The sequence below is a fragment of the Durio zibethinus genome, chromosome 2 (genome assembly GCF_047325235.1).
Source record: "Durio zibethinus cultivar Kanyao isolate XHJ-2024 chromosome 2, ASM4732523v1, whole genome shotgun sequence".
NCBI lineage: Eukaryota > Viridiplantae > Streptophyta > Magnoliopsida > Malvales > Malvaceae > Durio > Durio zibethinus.
In genome coordinates, this window is record NC_143163.1 from 36469188 (window position 1) to 36490550 (window position 21363).

General features: G+C 28.5%; 1 pseudogene; it reads left to right on the forward strand.

Annotated features, from left to right (window-relative positions):
• The first annotated feature begins 3944 nt into the window (after positions 1–3944).
• Positions 3945–21066, forward strand: LOC111317713 (protein SLOW GREEN 1, chloroplastic pseudogene; annotated as a pseudogene).
• The last annotated feature ends 297 nt before the right edge of the window (positions 21067–21363 follow it).

Sequence of the window (21363 nt, forward strand, 5' to 3'; positions counted from 1 at the left end):
AACAATTTTCTTAAGTTAATATATTTCTCAAAACCAATATTATAAAAATTGTATTAAGTCCAAAATGAATAAATTCATTTTAAAAACAATAATTTGACTTTCATTTAAGCTCAAATAAATAATATTTAAAGATAATTTTGATTTGAGAAATAAGAAAATATAAAGAAAGTTTGTTCAAACTTTAAAAATCATATTATTTATTTAGTACAAAAAATAATAAAACTTAAGAACATGTACTAAATAAATCTTTTTCAAAATTTTAATCAAGTTTATTTAGCTTAATGTTTTGTCATTTCAAAATAAAGATTAATTCAACACTAACAATATAAAAATAATTGTCTTGCAACTGTGCTTGACATGCACATGCTCTATCTAATACAGAATAGAACTTTGGCAAAAGCTTTTCCCAAGCCACTTTGAACTTTAATTTTCTTGGCAATTTTTTTGATCTATCTAAAGGGCAACTCTAATCATAATCATTGGAAAATTCTTCCAAGATCCATGTATCCTTATTTAAAGAAAAATTAGACTCCAACTTTTCACTTGAAGCATGTAAGGAATATGTTTAAGAGGCATAAATGATATCATACTCTTAAAAAATAATATCCTCAAATACTTAATTAATGTAATATTTTATAATAATAAATTATTTTTATTTTTTCTCAAAATACATAAAATATATTAATAATATGAAATGATTTTAAATGCAATATATAAAAACAAAATGTACAATTATGAATATACTAATATGTAAATATATGTAAAACAAAATGAATATATTAAACATGTAACAATTTTAACCAAACCTTTTCTTTTTTTTTTTTCCAACCAAACATTTTTTGCTTATTATATGCTGTATGTTCTTTTTTTTTTCAAATTTGTTTTATGTCAAAAAATTATTACATGTTCAATATATTCATTTTATTATACATATTTACATATTAGCATATTTATAATGTAAAATTTGTTTTTATATATTGCATCTAAAAATTATTTTTATATATTATTAATATATTTAATATATTTTAATAAAAAATAAAAAATTATTATTATAAATTATTACTTTATGTGAGTATTTGGATATATTGATTTTTCAAAAGTAAAAAAGGTCTTTTAATGAGATTGTTAACAAAAAAAATTAAGAGATACCTTGAAGGACTTCTTTGTCCTGAAAATTTTGGAGTGGAATGTATATTTTTCAAACTGATAGACTTGAGTTGAATTATAATTAAAATTTAAGGACTTGGATGAAATTTACCCATATTTAATAATAAATATTGTTATTTTAATATTAATGAAAATAATATTTTAAGAATAATAATACTATTTTAAATATTTTAAAATATTAATATAAAGAATAGTAAATAGTTTTATTGTAACTGTTTTTACATTAATGTAATATTTTAATATTAAATATTATTATTAAAATATAATTTTGAATATTAATAATTTTAATGATAAATAATTTCAATATACTTTAATAATAAAATTTTTTTTAAATATTTTAATAATTATATTAATATTATTTTTTAAAAAAATAAATTTTTCAAAAAATAACTACACAACAAAAAATATTTTTTATTAACTCATTCAAATAATAAAAAATCTCTACTCATCCTAATTATTTTTCAAAAAATATTTTCTGAAAGTTAATTTTTGCTGAACAAACGAACCTTAAGTGAAAATAATTAGTTTATTTATTAGTCCACATCTCCATTGGTGTTTTTAAATCAATTACTGTTGATGGAAACCAATTAATCACATAGTTGGCGTTTTGACTGCTTATGCCCAAAAACGCAAAATCTATATTAAAAAAGGGCATTTACAATTTAAAAAGAAAAATAATAAAATAATAGTACTAGGGAAGAAACGGTGCCGGCATGGGATGCATTATGCATGCTGCCAAGTGTCCAAAGTTTTTCAAAGATTGCTTAGTGTATTCTTATCATGCAAAATATAAAAATTCGTGTATTTGTATCATATTTTATATTAAAATTATATGTTACAATTTATATCAATATGAAAAATAAAATATATATTTTTTAATTTTATTAAACTTTTGTATTATATGAAAAATAAAATATATATTTTTTAGTTTTATTAAACCCATATATAGTTATTACTAAAATTTTAAATTGTGTTACATTCATATCTTATTTTTATATTATATTATTATATCATATTTTAAATTATCAAGTCTACCTAGAGTTGCAAGCTACGAGCATCTCACTCTAACTTACTTTATCAAATTCTTTACCTAATCTATACTATATAATTAAAACAATCCTCTTAAAAATTATTATATTATCCTTCCAATTTTTTAATAGCTATACGACACGTATCATAAAAGTATAATAATACGTTGCTCCTATAATCAATTAAAATTATTATAATACATTTCTTATCATAATTATTTAAAATTATTATAATACTCATTCTATCATAATTACGAAAATATCTCTCGTGTTATAATTGGTCAATTATAATTAAAAGTAACACCTTTGAAAATTACTATATTGCCCTTTCAATTATTTGATAATTGTTTTATATGTGTCCAAAAGTACAATAATATCTTTTCTTTCATAATTGGTTAAAATTATATAATGTTCCTCCTATCATAATTACAAGAATATCTTTTCTACCATAATTGGCCAAAATTACAATAATACGCTCTCACCATAATTATAAAAACATTATCTTTATCATAATTGATCAAAATTACTATAATGATTCACCTACCATAATTGCAAAATAACATGTGATATTTTGTTTGAAATTTATAATAACACCTTATTAAATAACATATTAATATTTACCATAATATAAAATTAATTACATAGTAAGTTACTAAATACCCTTACATTACTTCATGAAAATTACATAAAACTTAACTACATATTAAATTACTATAATAAAATATATCTATACAATATATTAATAGTAATATCATAATTACTATAATGCCCCTATAATAAATGGATTGGTAGCTAACATGTGTCTAAATTTATTGTAATACCCTTATTTTCATAATTAGCCAAAAAGATAACTCTTCTAACATAATTGGTTAAAATTACAAGAATGCTCCTATCATAATTATGAAAATGTCTTTCTACCAATTATTGGCAATAATTATTATAATACTTCTTCTACCATAATTATAAGAATATTTTTTTTATCATAATTGATCAAAATTACTATAATATCTTTATTAAATTACATATTAAATTTTAATAAGATATAGAACTACCTACATATGAAATTACCAACATACCCTTACAATTACTTCATAAAAAATTTACATGTCTTTTTATAAAAATTACTATAATACCCCTATTAAATTATATATTAAATTAATCACATAATACTTAACTACATATTAAATTACTACAAATCTATACAATATATTAAAAGTAATCTCGATACAATTAATATAAAAAATATATTAATTATTTAATAAATAAATTAAAATTAAAATTCTATAAAAATTATCACTTTCAGTATCACAGGGGCAAAAGTCTAATTTAAATTAATTTAAACCCCTAGTAAAAATATAGGATTCTGATGAGAAAAAAAAAACCCGATTTTTGTCTCAGTTTTTACTCTCCTACCAACCATGTGTTTTTCAATCTTGAAAATCATAATCCCATAAAAAAAACCCTAAAAACTTCAGCCATAAATCCCACACTAGCCACATTATCATCACCATCTCTCTCTCAAATCACTTTTTTATTCTTTTTTTTTTCTTTCACCAAACCCTTTAGGCTTAGGGCTTCTTCAGCAAATCATGATTCCATTCTCATTTCTAATCATAACAACAATAACCAAATCCTCACTCAAAAGCTCCAATTCTTTATCGAAATAGCTGACTCTCCATTTTTATAATTGAAAAATTATCCCACTTCTCTGCCAAAGTTGACTTCTTACCAACAATCATTTAATAAAAAATTATCATTCTTGAAAAAAAAGAGCAACAAGAAGAAAATACCCAAAACCCAAAAAAAACTTCCCCACTTTCAGAGTTTCTGGAATCTAATGACAAAGCCATTAAGGCATTAAAGTCCTTTTTACAACAGAAGCTTTGAAAACAATGAAGACAAATAAGCTCTTACTATCTTGAACTGTTTCATTTTTGCTTAACCATAGGCAACTAATTGGAAATTCTTGTTAGCAAGTTTGTTAAATGAAATAGGTCAAAAGGAGAACGCACTTAAAGTGTTGAAGGAAATTCTTCAATCAACTTTGCTCTTTTTCAAGGCTTTATTTAAGAATGCTTTGTTAATAGACTGTAGTGGTGAAAGGGATGCCTTGATCAATAGGTTAGAAAAGGCTTTAACGACTGCCCAAGATAAGAAGAAAGTCAAAGAAGCAAGAGATATCCGACTAATAATGGCACAGATACAGTTTTTACAAAAGAATGTTGAGGAAGTTTTGAGGAGTTACCAAGAATTGGCCAAGTGATTTTAGGTCGTGTTTTTGCCAATAGATGATATACAACTTGCTTGATAGGAATGTGATGTAAGCAGAAATGACAAGAGAGAAAAAATAGAGGAAGTTGAGAGAAAAACGTAAAAGAAAAGAGAGAGAATGTAATATATATATATATATATATATATTTTTTTTTTTTTTTCGTATACAATACAATACTCATTCTGCTCCTTAAATCACACCAACGAATGATGACTCACCTCTAACTAATTTTGCATAACTAATTATGCAATTAAGCTAATATTGACACTAACTATAATTATCAAATATTTGAAATTAACATAATGTTGTTGAACTGGACTAGCTACTGGATTCAAGCAAACTAATGGCCCATTCATGACACACATACTCTTTTGTAACAATACACCTCTGGAAGAATCCTTGTCCTCAAGGATTAAAGGATAGAAATTTTTGCTATTCTCGTAACATAAAAATTTTGTGAATCTATTGTTACACTTTAAGAGTAGTCACTAATATTTTTTGTTTAAATGTGATTGGTCACTTAATTGAATCTGTCTCATTTTAAATATAAGTCTCAAACTTAATTCAAGTATATTTAAAAGGTAGATTCTAGTCTACGAAACTAAATTTTAGGTTCAAAAGTATGATTATATATGAAAAAGATGCACAACGCCTATCCAAAATATAGTACAGCTTGATTTCACATTATCCAAGCCATAAAGTCTATTTGTAATCTTATCAAATAATTTAATTATTAAAAATTGATCTTAAAATTACTTCAATAATTTAGTAGCAATTTAAAATAATTTTTTCACCTCAAAAGTATTCATAGAGACTAGAGTTTCACATTGAAAAGGTTTCATCGTTGGATTCATTAATATATTTTTTTAGAAATTAATTATTTAAAAATAATTAATAAAATCTTTTAATAGTTAGATAGAATTTTATTTTGATGCATATCACACAATAGTTTGGTAGGATTTTTATTTAAAAACCTTTTCATGAAATTTAAAAAATAATTATTAAATATTCTAATAATTTGATAAGATTTTATTTTGATGCATACCTCCCAATAGTTTAGCGAAATTTTATTTAAAGATTATTTATAAAATTTATTTTAAGAAAATTTATTAAATCTTTCAATAATTTGGTAAGATTTAATTTAAAATTTAATTTTTCAACAGTTTGGTAGGATTAAAGAATGTATTATTTTATTTTTACAAAAAAATTTATTAAGTCTTTCAATAATTTGATAATACTTAATTCAAGATTTTAATCTTCTAATAATTAGGTAAGATAGAAAAATTATTTATATATATATTTAAAAATTTTATTATGAAATTTTTTAAAAATTTTATAAAATTCATAATTTAAAAAAATATATATTTTAAATCCATAAAAAAATCTTTCAATAATTTGATAAAATATTATAAATTAATTTTTTAAAAAAATATTTTAAAGCCTCTATGATCAAATAAATAAGACACAATAATATAAAATAAATAAAAGCAAAAAATTAGAAAAAATACTAATTATTGAATCAAGTCTCAATTGAGGTCGAAAACAAATGGAGCTTGGAATGGCCCAAATTGAATATAGGTTTATGATTGGAAAAGAGGCTGGATGAATTGGGCTTCAGATTGGGTCCAATTTTTTCAATATAGCATGTGGGCTGGAGCTGATTACTTGGAGTGGATCCAAACCGGATCACTGGAAGCGGCTCAGACCTGGTTCTCTTAACTTCCCACAGCGTATGGGCTAAGCATCATCCTTCCATCTCTCGTCTCCTTTCTTTCTACCTCTATTTCTGCAGAACCAACAACGCTGCCCCCTTCCACCCAGCTGACACTTTAGCCTCCAAACCAGACCATCGTTGCTTCCACCGTCGTGGGTCATGACCACCACTCACCCTTTTTTTTGTGTTTGCTTTCTCCTTTCAATCTCCAACCTAGACCAAAGAATAAAAAGCCCAAAAAATAGTCGCCGGATCCTCCTTTCGCAGCTGCAACCCTCGAGTCGTCGTGACTTCCCCGGTCTTCTCTCTGCAAACGGTAGCCAGAGACTTCGATACCTTCCCAGAATCCACGCTTCTCTGCCGCTGTCGCCACCGCGGGTCTTCGGTTAACAGCCTTCGCCGACCCTCTTCCTTCTATTTAGTTCCTTGCCCGAAACCCAATTCTTACAAACAAGTTAAAACCAAAACCCGAAATCAAAGAACGCTACTTGAATTTTCTTGCAACTTTTATTCTACTGTATAACTTTCAAGATTCAAATATCAGTTTAATAACAGAATAGGGGTCATAAAATTACGACAATGTCGCCATCTGGTATCTTTATTAGATAAAATACGATTGAAAAATTTATTTACAATAAAAATGAAAAGTAATGATTACAAAATAACGATATAACAAAAAATAATAATAATAATGAATTGTTATTATCGTTATTTTATTTTTTTATTCATGAATCTAACAGTTTAAGAAAAAAATAAAATTTTAAGTCTATAAAATAAAGTAATAAGTTTATCAAAATAAAAGTAAAAATAAAAAATAAAATTTAAAATTTCAAAATTTTAGCACCAAAATAATATAAAAATAAACTAAAAAATATATCAATTATTTAAAATTTTAATTATTCAATCGATATTTCGGCATCCAAATTCAAATTAATATCAAATTTTTAATCAATATTTAAGATCAAATAAAATAAAATAAAAGTTAATTTTTTTTTTGTAAAATTTTTATATAATGATATTTGTTGTAAGAGTTTGAGAGAGACGAACGAGATATTTTATAGGTATTAGACAAATAATAATGATAAAATGATACAAGAAAAAATAAGAGATAAAAAAAAATCTAAAAAGTAAAAAAAGGCAGCATGAAGAAGAATATGAACATGAGATTAAGTGCGTTTTTAGAATGGCTTGCTAGAAAGAATTAAACAAATCGGGGATATTGGGCACGTAAGGAGAGATTTGATGGGGTGGGGAGAGATTGGGTGTGGTGAGGTGTTAGGAGGGTGAGATTGAATTTTTTGTTTAATTTTATAATTAATTTTTAAAATTTTTTAGATAAAATTTATAATTAAAAAAAAGATTAATAATTTAATATAATATATATAGATATTTTAAATGAAAATTTTTGATCAAATTTTTTGTATAAGTTAGATGAAAAATAATTAAAATTAAATATTATATTTTGATTGTGTTATATATTAATTTATAATTTTGTATCTGAATTTTAATATTTTTTTGTTGTTTTGATATTTATATTATTGCCAATTCTTTTGATATTAGATTAATTTTTGTTATTTTTGTGTAATTATTGAAGATTATGTTTATTATATAATTATTAAAAGTTATTTGTGATAAAAAAATTTATATCAATTAGTATATCAAAAAGATTAAGTTACTTAATAAATTTAACATTTTATGATTTATTACTCTTATTAAGATTAAAAAGTAAAAAATAAAAAATATAGGTTTGAAAATTTTATTAATATATAAGTTCGAAAATTTTTAATTTTTGAATTTTTTTTAGATAAAATCTAATTAAAAGGATTGGCGATTTATAATTAAAAAAATTAAAAGATTAATAATTTAATATGATATATATAGAGATTTTAGATGAAAATTTTTGATAAATTTTTTTGTATAAGTTAGATGAAAATTAATTAAAATTAAATATTATATTTTGATTGTGTTAGATATTAATTTATAATGTTTATATGAAATTTAATAATTTTTTTGTTGTTTTGATATTTATATTGTTGTCAATTCTTTTGATATTAGATTAATTCTTGTTATTTTTGTATAATTATTGAAGATTGTGTTTGTTATATAATTATTGAAAGTTATTTGTGATAAAAAAATTTATATCAATTAGTGTATCAAAAAAATTAAGTTATTTAATAATATTCTTAAGATTAAAAACTAAAAATTAAAAAATTTAGCGTAAAATCAATTTTTAATGATGTAATAAGTAATATTAATATTTCTAAATATAAGTTTATTTTATTTTTATATAAAATAGTAAGTATGCCACAAGGTGAAGAGTTTTCAAATAAAAAAGTAAAGGGCGCGCCAAGTAAGGATGTAATCGAGTTTTATTTTTCTAGCTCGAGCTCGATTTGTGATTGAATTCGAGTTACTTGAACTCACTCGATTAAGCTCGAAAATATGTAAAAATAAGCTCGATTTTTATACTTGACAAAAGCTCGATTATTTGAGCTCGAATTCGAGATATTTTATTAATTAAAATAATTTAAAAAATTTAAATATAAAAGCTCGATTAGATTCGCGAGCAACTCGAGCTGAGTATAAGAATACTCGAACTCGGCTCAATCGATGAGTCGAACTACTCGAGCTCAAGCTCGACTTAATAATAATCGAATTGAATTCAAATTTTATTCGAATCGAACTCGAGTAGCTTGCGAGTACTAATGTATTATTTACACTCCTAGCGCCAAGTGATGATATAAGTTGGCATTTTGGAACACCTGTTCCAAATACAAGAGAAAATGCTTCATGTAAACTTTATGGTAATGTATTATTTACACTCCTAGCGCCAAGTGATGATATAAGTTGGCATTTTGGAACACCTGTTCCAAATACAAGAGAAAATGTTTCATGTAAACTTTATGGTAAAGTTGTAAAATGAGGAATAACAGGTTTTAAAGAACACATTGCTCACAAAATTGGCAATGTTGCACCATGCCCCAACATTATTGGTATGTTATGTTTTTTTAATTCCTTTGAAAATATTATTGTTAATTTCTTAATAAAAATTATAAAATTACTTAAGCATGTGCAACTAATTTTTTTTTAAACTATATTATTAATAGGTATAGTAAGAGAAAGTATGATGAAACTCCTTCAAGAAAGCAAATAAAAAAAAGCTGACAACAAAAAGAGAAAAAATGAATTTTTAGCACAGTTCAGAGGGGAAAATGATTATGAAGGATTTATTGATGAAGACATCGCTACTAGACAAGTCGTGCGAGATAGTATCCAATCATAACATGAGTGGCACAGAAGACAAGAATTCAAACAAAGAACTAGTAGTTGAAGTAACATATATGAAGAAGGACGAAGCTCTCATGGCTCAGTTGTTAAATATTTTGAAGAAAGAACAAAGAAATCAACTCCAAATGAGTTTGAATTTTCATTAAGGGGAGCTATACCTGAATTGGTTAGAAGTAAGAGTTCAAAGCAACCAAAAGTAAGTGATTCATTTTTAAAGACATTAAGAAAAAATATGGGTGAATCAGTATCAAAACTTTTTATATATGATTGACTTCTTTTTCAGTTAGCAAAATTTTCATGGTTGCATAATTTGATTTCTATGGCAACAAAAGTTAGCCAACATGTAAAACTTTCAACACCTTATGAGGTCTCAGACGTGTATTTAGAGTCTGAGTATTAATAAGTTCATGAATGGGTTAATGGATTAAAAACTCATTGAAATAAATTGGGTGTTACTTTGATGTGTGATGGTTAGACCAATAGTTTGAATCAAATGTATATCATTAATTTCCTTGTTTACTGTAGTAAATGGATTATTTTTTGAAAATCTGTAAATGTCTCAAGTATTCATAGTAGAGATGTAAACTTTTACTACAAATTATTAGATGAAGTTATGGAAAAAATTAGAGAAAAATACATTATTCAAATAGTCACTGATAACAAGGCAGCATTTAAGACCGCAGGAAAAAGATTAATGGAGAAAAGAAAATATTTGTATTAGACAGCATGTTCAGCTCATTATTTGGATTTGTACCTTGAAGATATTGGGAAGAAAAAAATGTGACAAAGGTTTTGGATGATGCAAAAAAATGACTTGTTTTGTATACAATCATATTTGGATTGTTAATTTGATGAAGAAATATACACAAGGGAAATAAATACTTCTTCCTGCTCTTAACCGATTTGCCACTCATTTCATACAGTTAGAAGAAATAATGAGGTAAAAGCATGGTTTAAAAGAGATATTCAATTCAAAAGTTAGTACTTAGTAATTAGTACAACTATTTAAATCTAGCATCTTTTTATGATATCATTGTTTAAAATATTAATTTAAAATATATTACTCTAAAAATTTATTAATGAATATATAGGAATTTAAAGATTCAAAATGGGGATAACAAAAATTAGGACTTGCTTATGAAGCCAAAAAAAATCATTTTAAAAAAAGATTTTTGAAAAAAAGTAGGCTATATAATAAAAGCTTATAAGCCTTTGGTAAAAGTGTTGCGCCTTGTGGATGGTGATGAAAAACCAACAATAGGCTTTATTTGTGAGACTATGTATAGAGCTAAACAAGCAATTCAACAAAATTATCGTTATTCTGCTGAATATAAAAAGATTATTGACAGTAGATGGAGTTTCATGCACTTTAACTTGCATTCAGCTGGTAAGTAAACCAAGAATATATATGTTATTTAAAAAACATGTTTATTTTTTATACTTAAATTGCTTGTATATTTATTTTTTATTACTTAAATATAATATTGTTATGAATTATGTTTAGGTTACTATCTAAATCCACAATTTCAATTTGGAGTGGAACATTCTGCAAATGTATTTAAAGAAACATTAAAATGTATAAAAGCAGTTATTGAAAGATTAGAATATTCGATAGATACTCAAATCATAATGATTAATCAGGTTAATATTTAATACTATTTTATAACTTTAAATTTATTTTATGTATTAAAAATTAAATTATTTTTTATTTATTCATTTATTATTGTATTTTCAATCGATGTAGTTGTTATTATTTCGAGATAAGCATGAAACATTTGATACTCCACAAGCACAAAGAGCTTGAAAGCAAATGAATCCAGGTAAATGTAAATTAAATAATTATAATTTATTTATATTATTTAATTGTATAACACATTGAAATTTAATTTAAATAATTTTATACAGCTGAGTGGTGAATGATATATGGCACTTGTGTTTCTGAATTACAAAAACTAGCAATCTTAGTCAAACAATATCTGCATCAAATTATGAACGTAATTAGAGTACATTTAGCTATATTCACACCAAAGCAAAAAACAGATTGAAGTTTGAAGTTTGAAAGACTTCAGATACTTGTGTATCCCTATTGTAACATGAGGTTGAGTATGAGACATAAAAAAAGAATAAGCATTGATGAGATAAATAATAGTTTTAATCCTGTTAGCCTTGACCATATTTTTTAAGATGGTGATCTATTAACAGAATGGCTATAAGAGAAAGAAAATTCTTTGTTAGATGGTCAAAACTCTAATTGGTTACCAGCAGATAATTCTGATAATAAAATGAATATTGAACGATCATGCCAATTTTAAGAAAAAAATGTGTCTCATTCAAATTCAAGTCCAACACCAAGTCAGAGTGATGATGGTGATGGTTTAAGTCCAGATGATGATGATGATGGTGATGGTGATGGTGATGGTGATGGTGATGGTGATGGTGATGGTGATGGTGATGGTGATGGAGATAGAGATGGTGATGGTGCGAATTTTGGTGATAATATGAATGCAAATCGACCTTATAGCCCATTTTAAAGAGAATTTAGGCTTGCTGCTATTGGTAAACTTTTCATTAATATGGTAGAATACGGAGTAAATCCATTCGCTGAATCTAATAAGGGTCAAAGTGTACGTACAGTCCGATTAAAAGAAAAAGCCAAGAAGCACCACTATGATATTTTTAGAGGTTCTTCATCTTCAAGTGAGAGATCAAATTCTAGTAATTTTGAGTATAATGAATCATCTGCTAATACTTAAGGACATTACTATCCACCGAAACAATTTAATTTTCGACTTTCTCATGATTATCCACCTTCATATGGTTATTATTCACCTTAAATGTATCTTCCACCTCTTCAAATGTATCATTAACCTCAAATATATCATTTACTACAAATGTATCCCCCACCACAAATGTATCATTCTCAAATATATCATCTACCTCAAATGTATCAAGAACAAAAACCTCAATGATGAAGATGAAGTTAACTTGGCTCTCAAAGTGAAGATAGAAAATTTGATCCTTCTCGTCATTTTATCATGCGGTAAAATTTGAAATATATATTAATAATTGTAGTTGATGAAATTTGAAATTATTATATTTTTAAGTTTGTAATTTTATTAAATATAAATGCTTGGTATTTAATATATTATATTTTGTTAATATTTGATTTGTCTAAAATTAATATTGAATATGAATTTGGCAAGAAAAATTTTGTGGATAAATCAAATATGAATACTTTTTATAATTTAAATAAAATTATGAATAATTTTTTTAAAAAATAAAAAACAAAGTATCACAAACTATTTTTAAATTAATTGAATAAGAGTTTTTATAATCATAATTATAATTATTATATTTTATAATAAATTATATAAAAAAAATTCAAAATCACAATTATCGTAATAATAATAATGATCTTTATTATATCTGAAAATATAATCGAAAACGTGACCCCACCGTTATTTAAATTTTCTTCTATTCCGTCCGTGCTTGATGATTGCATGGCGAGCTTGGATTTCGGTTGTCGGCTCTGTCTTTTGCTCGTTGAAGCTCTTTGATTCTGCTTGCTTGTTTTTGAATTTACTGGATTATTGGATCTTTGAGTTGTTGCTGGATCCAGGCTCTATGGGTTGGGATTTTTGTTTCGGTTTGGGATTTTTTGTTTCTGGATTGGGGTATGGTTTTTGCTAATCTTGGGTTTAGGATTTACTGATTATACTTGGTGATGTCAAATAGTTGATTGTGGTGTTGGTTCTGGGCTGTGTAGAGACTTAATGGGAAAGGAGACAGAAGAGGCTTGATGGTGCCCTCCGGGATTGGATTGTGGGGATGGAGGATATAGTATTGGGTTCGACCATAGGAGCTTGGTGAGGGTTTCGGCTTGTTAGTGGCACTTGGGATTTTCCGTGTTATTCCAATTGAGGCTGTATGTTGGCTGGCTCGGTAATTGTTTGCTCTCCAATTGCCTCTGTATTTGCTTCTGGTTTGTACGGCTCAAATTTACAGTTGAATGAGTACCATCGTATAGGAGAATTGGAGCTCTTTTCTTGATTGTTGTCTCGAATCCTTTATAGAGATTCATGTTTGACCAATTTGAAAAAAATTACTTCCCCAGAATATGTGATTATGATTTTATTCCTCCATGAATTGATTCTCTGCTTGAATTATGCTCCAACAAATCTGGGACTGAAACTGAATCATCAATATCTTTTTTCACAACAATACCGTGTTTTTTATGCTTCTGATTTCCCTTTTTTTATTTTTTTTAGTTTTTTATTATTAATAATAATAATAGTAGTATATAAATAAATAAAATCAAAAAATAAAATCAAATTAAAATAAATTTTTTTTATTGAGCTGGAAACTTTTCAATCGGATTTAATTTACTGTCAAAGCTCATTTTTTTGTTTTGAAAAATTTTCGGATAAAATAAATATTTACAGCTGTAGTTCAAACAACTCCACCAAAGTTGTATCTTCGGGAAACAATTAACTCCACTGTACGTCTGTACCAGGACTTCAGTGACCAACATGCCTCTTTTTTTATTCGTTATCCTGTCCAGAATAACAATTGGTTCTTTGGCTAACACCCATTCACCATTAAGGGAATAGAAAACCGAGTAGGTTCTTTACCAACATGTTTCCTTAACTGAGAAATGTGGAACACTGGGTGGATACGTGTAGTTGTTGGTAACTCCAACTTATAAGCGACAAGACCAATTCGAGCTAGCACCTTATAGGGACCGAAAAATCTGGCAGCAAGTTTGAGGCATGATCTATTAACAACTGAATTTGCCTATATGGCTGAAGCTTAACATAAGCATAGTCACCCAATGCATATTGCCAGTCTGTTCTATGCTTGTCAGCACACTACTTCATTCTGTTTCGACCTCTATTCAAGTGGAACTTTAAGAGCTGGATGGCTCTCTTTCACCTTCAGACTCTGGTCTATCTTCCCAACCTCGGAATCATCAGGTATGGCATATGAGTAGGTAGTGGCCGACCATATAGTACCTCATATGGAGTGGTCTGAATTGAAAAGTGGTGACTAGTATTCTACCACCATTCTGCCAAAGGGATCCATTTCCCCCAGTCCTTAGGTCTCTCTCCTGTTATACACCAAAGATAACACTCTAAACATCTGTTAACCACCTCTGATTGGCCATCGGTCTGGGGTGCCAAGAAATTTTAACAACTCCTTCCAAAACAAATTAGTAAAGACTTTATCTCGATCTGAAACAATACTGTTTGGCACCCCATGCAGTTTGTAAATATGACAACATCAGCATGAGCAAAGATAAGCAAATGTGATGAAGTGAGCATACTGGCTCAACCTATCTACCACCACCGTGATTACCTCTTTACCAAAGGATTTGGGCAGACCTTTGATAAAGTCCGTAGACACATCGGTCTAAACTCTTTCTGGAATCGGTAAAGGTTGTAATAATCCCAGACTGGCAGCATTGTTTGATTTATACTGTTGACAGGTGGTTGCATTCCTATACAAACTGTCTAACTGCCTTCTTTATGTCTTTCCAATAAACCACACTCGACATCCTCTTCATGGTTTCTTCCATCCCTGAGTGGCCACTAGCTACTGAGCTGTGAAAATACCTCAAAAGGTTTTATCTAAGGTTGGTGTTAGCTCCAATCACCAACTTGCCCTTCCTTCTAAGCTAACCATTCTGCCAGGTAAATTTGGAAGTACTGTTCTGATCAGACCGAGCTTTATGAATCAATTTAACCATTGCAGAATCTTCCACCCACGAGTGCCTGATCCTATTTATCAGATCATTATCAATAACAGTCATAGCACATAGCGTGCCTGTTGGTTTTTGAGACAACGCATCAACTGCACCATTAGTATTTCCTTTTCCAAAGACCATCTCAAAGTCATAGTCCATCATTTTGGCTAACCACAATTGCTGAGCAGGTGTATTTATATCCTGGTGAAGCAGAAATTTAAGGCTGTGATGATCAGTCTTTATCTGGAAAATGCTTGCCCATTAGATAGGAGTTTCACTTCTTCACTGCCTTTAGTATGGCCAACGTCTCTTTCTCATAGACTGAGAGTCACTAGTGAGTAGGGGAAAGTGTCTTGCTAAAATAAGCTACTGGTCTCCCATTTTGACTATGTACAGCTCCAATTCCCACATCCGAAGCATCTGTCTCTACTACAAAGGTAGAGTTAAAGTCAAGAAAGGCCAAGACGGGCAGAAACCATGGCATCTTTAAGCTTTTCAAAAGCTCGAGTAGCTTCCTCACTTCAAGCAAAGCCATTTTTCTTGAGCAAAGCTGTTAGAGGCTTAACAATAGAGCCATAGTTCCTAATGAATCTTCAATAACACCCTATTAATCCCAAGAAACCCTGTAGCTCCTTAATGTTACTAGGAATTAACCAAGATTTTATGAAACAAGCTTCTTAACATCCATTGCCACCCTTTGCTTGTTGATCACATGGCCCAAATATTCGATCTCGGATGTACCAGACTCACATTTGGACATTTTTAACATATAACTAATTATCTTGTAGAACCTCAAATACTTTTTGCAAATGGAGTATATGGTTCTTCCAACTTACTGAATAAACCAGAATATCATTGAAAAACACCAATAAAAATTTCCTGAGATATGGCAAAAATATGGTGTTCACAAGGCTCTGAAATGTTGAAGGAGCATTGGTTAATCCCAACAGCATAACTAGGAATTCATAATGACCCTGGTGTTTCTTGAATGTAGTCTTACGAATATCTTTCTCCTTCATTCTTATCTAATGGTACCCTGATCTGAGATCTAGCTTGAAAAACCAGCTTGCACCAGTCAATTCGTCCAACAACTCCTTTAGAAGCGGAATACGAAACTTGTCTTTACTTGTGAATCAATTTAACTATCTGTAATCCATGCATAACTGCCATGAACCATCCTTTTTCTTAACTAAGACCACTGAAGATGCAAAGGAGCTTGTGTTGTCTTTGATAATGCTAGAAGTCTTTCATGTCAGTTACCAACTCCTCTATCCTAGTTTTTTGAATTGCTGGATACCGATATGGTCAGATTCTGATAGCAATAGATTCATCCTTTAAAGGAATCCTGTGGTCATGAGACCTTCTTAGTGGCAACCCCCTTGGGACTTCAAATACTACAAATCTGTATAGCATCCTTTGTAACTCATCTGGTAAGACAGAATTATCCTGTTTCTCATGGATATCTGTCTATTTGCACTGATTCCACCCCAATTAGCAACGATAAACATGTACTACCATTGGCTAAATTCATCTTAGCCAATTGCTTCCTTGTAGCCATCTCCATTTTGCCAGCAACTATCCCCTGCAAGGTGAACCAGCTTACCACCACCTCAAATTGCATGATCAGATTGGTAAAATCTCATATAATAGGACTCCATGTTCAAAGCCATTGTACCCCTAATACCATATCACGACCCGTTAAGGGTAATATTAGGAACTCTGTACATTGCAGTAACACCTAATCCTGCCACACAACCTTCTGACATAATTGTCGAGCCACCAATTGGTCTCCATTAGCTACATCACATGTATCCCCTACACCATTGAAGTTTACACCCCAATCTTTTAGCAACAAATAAATCCAAGAAGTTACGGGTATTGCCAGAGTCCAACAAAATCACGAATAGTTGGTTTTTTATTTTTTCTTGGATTCTCATGGTTTGGGGGCATGTTATACCTGTCAGAGCATGTAAGGAGATTGTGGGTCTATTTGCTATCTCAGTTATCTCGGTATTAGGTTTTTCCAAAGATTCTAAACAGTCAGAAAGCTCCTCATACTCGTTGGTTGAGTCCATTCCTTCATCAACTAGCAATTGATACAACTGGGATCTCATACACCTATGGCCAGCAACAAACTTCACTCCACACCACATACAAAAGCTATTTTTCCTCTTATCATCCCTTTCCTTCTTGGTCTGCAATTTACTGCTAAGTTATGGTTAAGTCTGGTTTGCTGTTTGGGGGTTTATAAGTGTTAATAGGAGTAGCTTACTTGGCTGTCTGGTTATAATTTGTGAATGATGACTTGGAAGTGGATAGTAAAGGTGAGTTATGTGATTTTGAGTGAACTAGAGTGTTAGATTGTATAGGTAGCTGACAGAGGTTTCTTATAGAGTGTAGAAGGTTTTCTTGGTAGTTTAAAAATAAGGGATTCCATTTACTTAGCCAAATTATAAGTATGAGTAAGGTTTTAGCTAAATTATAAGCATGAGTATGGTTTTCTGGGTAAAACATACGAACTGGCTTAGATATATCTGGATTCAAGTTGCTAAGGAAAATACTAAGAGCATGTTCATCAGAGATTGGTATCATGTTTACCATAATGTGTAAATCCGTAAAGTTATTGTTAGATCTGATTTTGGAAGTCACCATCAATTTTTTTTATTTAGGTACAATTGGTCACTTAACTAAATTTGTCTCATTTTAAAGAGAAGTCTTAAACTTGACTTAATATTTTAAAAGGTAGATTCATGTCTATGAACCCAAGACTAAATTCAAGATTACGGTTATGTGTAAGAAAAACTATAGGATCCTTATAATGGTACTAGTTTGATTTGTGTATCCAAACCCTAAAATATCTTCACAAGTAATTAATTATTAAAAATTATTCTTAAAATTACTCAAATATGTTGGTAATAATTTAAAAATATTTTCTTACCTCAAAAATATTCAAGGAGACTATTTATTACGTTTTGAGGAGGTTTCATCATCGAATTCATTTAATTTTCTAAAAAAACCTTTATTTGTTATAAGTGAAATTTTTGAAAAAATTTTGATATTGAAAATATTTTTTAAATTCTTCAATATGTTGGTAAAATTTTTTAAAAAAATTTCACCTAGGAATTTACATAGAGATTGTTATTTACAAAGTTTTTAGTCATTTCATCATCGGAGATTTAAAATCTAACTTTCATGAAACACCTTATTTTCAAAAATATCTTCTAATATGTTGAAAAAATTTTCTGTCAAAAATTATCGTCTAATATGTTGGTAGGAATGAAAATTGTTTAATTTTTATTTAAAATCATAAGGTTCTCCAATCTGTTGATGAAATCTTATCTATCCAAAAGTCAAATTATCTTTCAATATGTTGGGAAGGTTTCATTGAAAACTATTTTCCTTTCAAATTTGTTTTTTTTTTTTTTTTAAATTAATAAGATTCTCTAATATGTTGGTAAAATCTTATTTTAAAAATCAAATTACCTTACAAGGTAAGGCCTTTTGTTTTATTAATACAATTTATTAAAAATTTGAATCTTTTCAATATGTTAATAAGATTTTTTTTATTTAAACATTTATTTTAAGAAAATTTGAACATTCTAATATGTTGGTAAGGTTTTTTTTTGTTTTATTAAAAAAATATTTTTCTTATTTTTTCCTTTTAAAAAAAAATTTTACAAATAAATGAATACATAAATAGTAAAATAAATAAATAAATAGACAATTATGATAAAATTCAAAGATAGTTAAAATTTAAGAAAAAAACAAGTAAAAAGTAAATACCAAAGATTGAGCCACAATTAATTCCACCAAAGCATGTAAGCTTTTGAAATTGTGTTTGCCCACTTTAATTTCCTGGTTGTTGGAACCAGTTACGATTTAAGCTTCTTATTGAATTCAATCCTCAAACTGAGTCGTCCCTTTTTACTTTTATGCTTCTTCATCCTTTTCTCTTCTTGCTTATTTCTCTACAAAATAGCCTATATTTTGCTAACACTTTTTACCTGTGGTGATTGTCTTTCTTTTTGGTTTAAACAAATATCAACCAAAAACTTAAAATATATATATCCAAAATCCTCGAAAATTTTACTGTCAAAACATTTTGTTGAATGCGTCTCTGTTATATTTCTTTTCAACTCCTTTCCGCAATACAAAACTAAAAAAAAAAAAATAATCTTAATTATTTAAATCTAAAACATAAAAAAAGATTATGAAAAAATTTTTAATTTTTTTGATATTTTTTTACTACTTCTCTCTCGATTTTTCTAATTGATTCTTGATTGTTTTTAATTAATCTTAATGGAGTCTGTTTATAGGCTTCTAATTCCAATTATAATAAAAAAATGAGTTTTTATTTTTTTGTTTGAATCTCCTAATCAACTTTAACCTCAATTTTTTAATCCAAATTTATCTTTCAAAACAATTCTCTTTTATAGTATTTGTTCAATTAAAACACTTTTAATTCAACAACCTCGTTAAAATTAAAATCTCTTCAAGTTTCAACAAAAAAATTATTTTTTTAAAAAATAATAATAATAACTCTAAACTAAATACAATATCAAAAATAAATAAAAAAATTCAAAGTATAATCTTAAAATATAAATTGATCCCAAATTAGAGTGTCCACAATGTTCAATAATCTCTCAAATTCATCATAATATTCCTCAATTGTGTTGTTCTGCTTAAGACTGACTAATTCAAACATGGGGTCAATAAATTCATTTTCATCAAATCTGGACCTCATTTCCACCACATATTGATTCCAAGAGATTTCAGTGAGTTTACCTCTGTTTTTTTATAAAGTGTTGGTGCCATTGAAGAGCTTTCCCATCCAATGCATCATCACCAATAGGACTCTATCTTGCTTTTTGGTCTGATCAGCCTCAAAAAATTGATCTATCTTGAGAAGCCATCCCCTGCAATCGACTCCATCAAACCTGGGACATTCAATCTTTGAATATTTCGTTTGTGTCCCTAATGACCCAGAGAACTCGACTTATGGCCTCAATTGCTTGAACCCGTTAACATCTAGGACTGCCTTTTGTTTGGCCATAGCAGAATCTGCCTTGTCTCCCTCATTAGTATCTGTCGTCTTTGACGATCCATCCAACCGAGATGACCATTGCTCAAACATCTTCTTCAACTCAAATCCTATTTTATCCAGACCAACCTGCGATCCTATTTCCAACTCTTCCCGTAGCTAAGCAGCTGTGGTACTCAACTTAATATCCAACTTTTCTACCTCCTTCTGCCATTGCCACTGTCCATGCTCCTTTCGCAACCTTGTTGTAACGCCTTCTGCCATAATGGACGGCTCTGATACCATATTGATACAAGCAGAAATGATAAGAGAGATAAAACAAAGGAAGTTGAGAGAAGAATGTAAAAGAGAGGAGAGAGAATATAGTGTCTATATTCTGGTTTGCAATAAAATAACCATTCTGCTCCTTAAATCACACCAACAAATGATGACTCACCTCCAACTAATCTTCCGTGACCATTTCTGCAATTAAGCTAATATCGACACTAACTGTAATTAGCAAACATTTGAAATTAACATAATGCTATTGGACTGGACTAGCTACTGACTCAAGCAAACTAATGGCCCATTCTCATGACACACACATTGGCCTGTAACAGAATACTGAAGCTAAAAAACAGTCTGCAAAGTATAGGGAGCTTTCTCCACAGAAGTTTGAGGTGGAAGGGTATTTGAGGACGTCTTTATCAAGAATGAAATTGTTTGGAACCAATAAGGAGAATTGAGATTTTGGTGGTTTTGAAAATTTTCTGGCATTCAGGTGGTATACAATTCTTGGGGTTAATCCTTTGCCTTTGACTAAATTTTGTTGATTAGTCTTTTATTGGGCCATGAAAACGTTATTGAAAATGGTGTAAGTGATGTTGAAACTCTGATGTAAATTTCAGAGGATACTTAGAGAAATAAGGAGATGGGAGTTTTTTCTGTTTAAAGGAATTAGTTGTTTAATGACAGTTTTTGGCTTCAATAATATGCTCAACTTGATGGGTTTACTTACCATTTACTTCTTGTTTTTTTCTCTTTTAGTTGGATCAGTTTATGAGCATGGTTGCATTTATGTTTAGGATGATGTTATAAATGATGCATGTGAACGCAGGGGGCATTGTATGT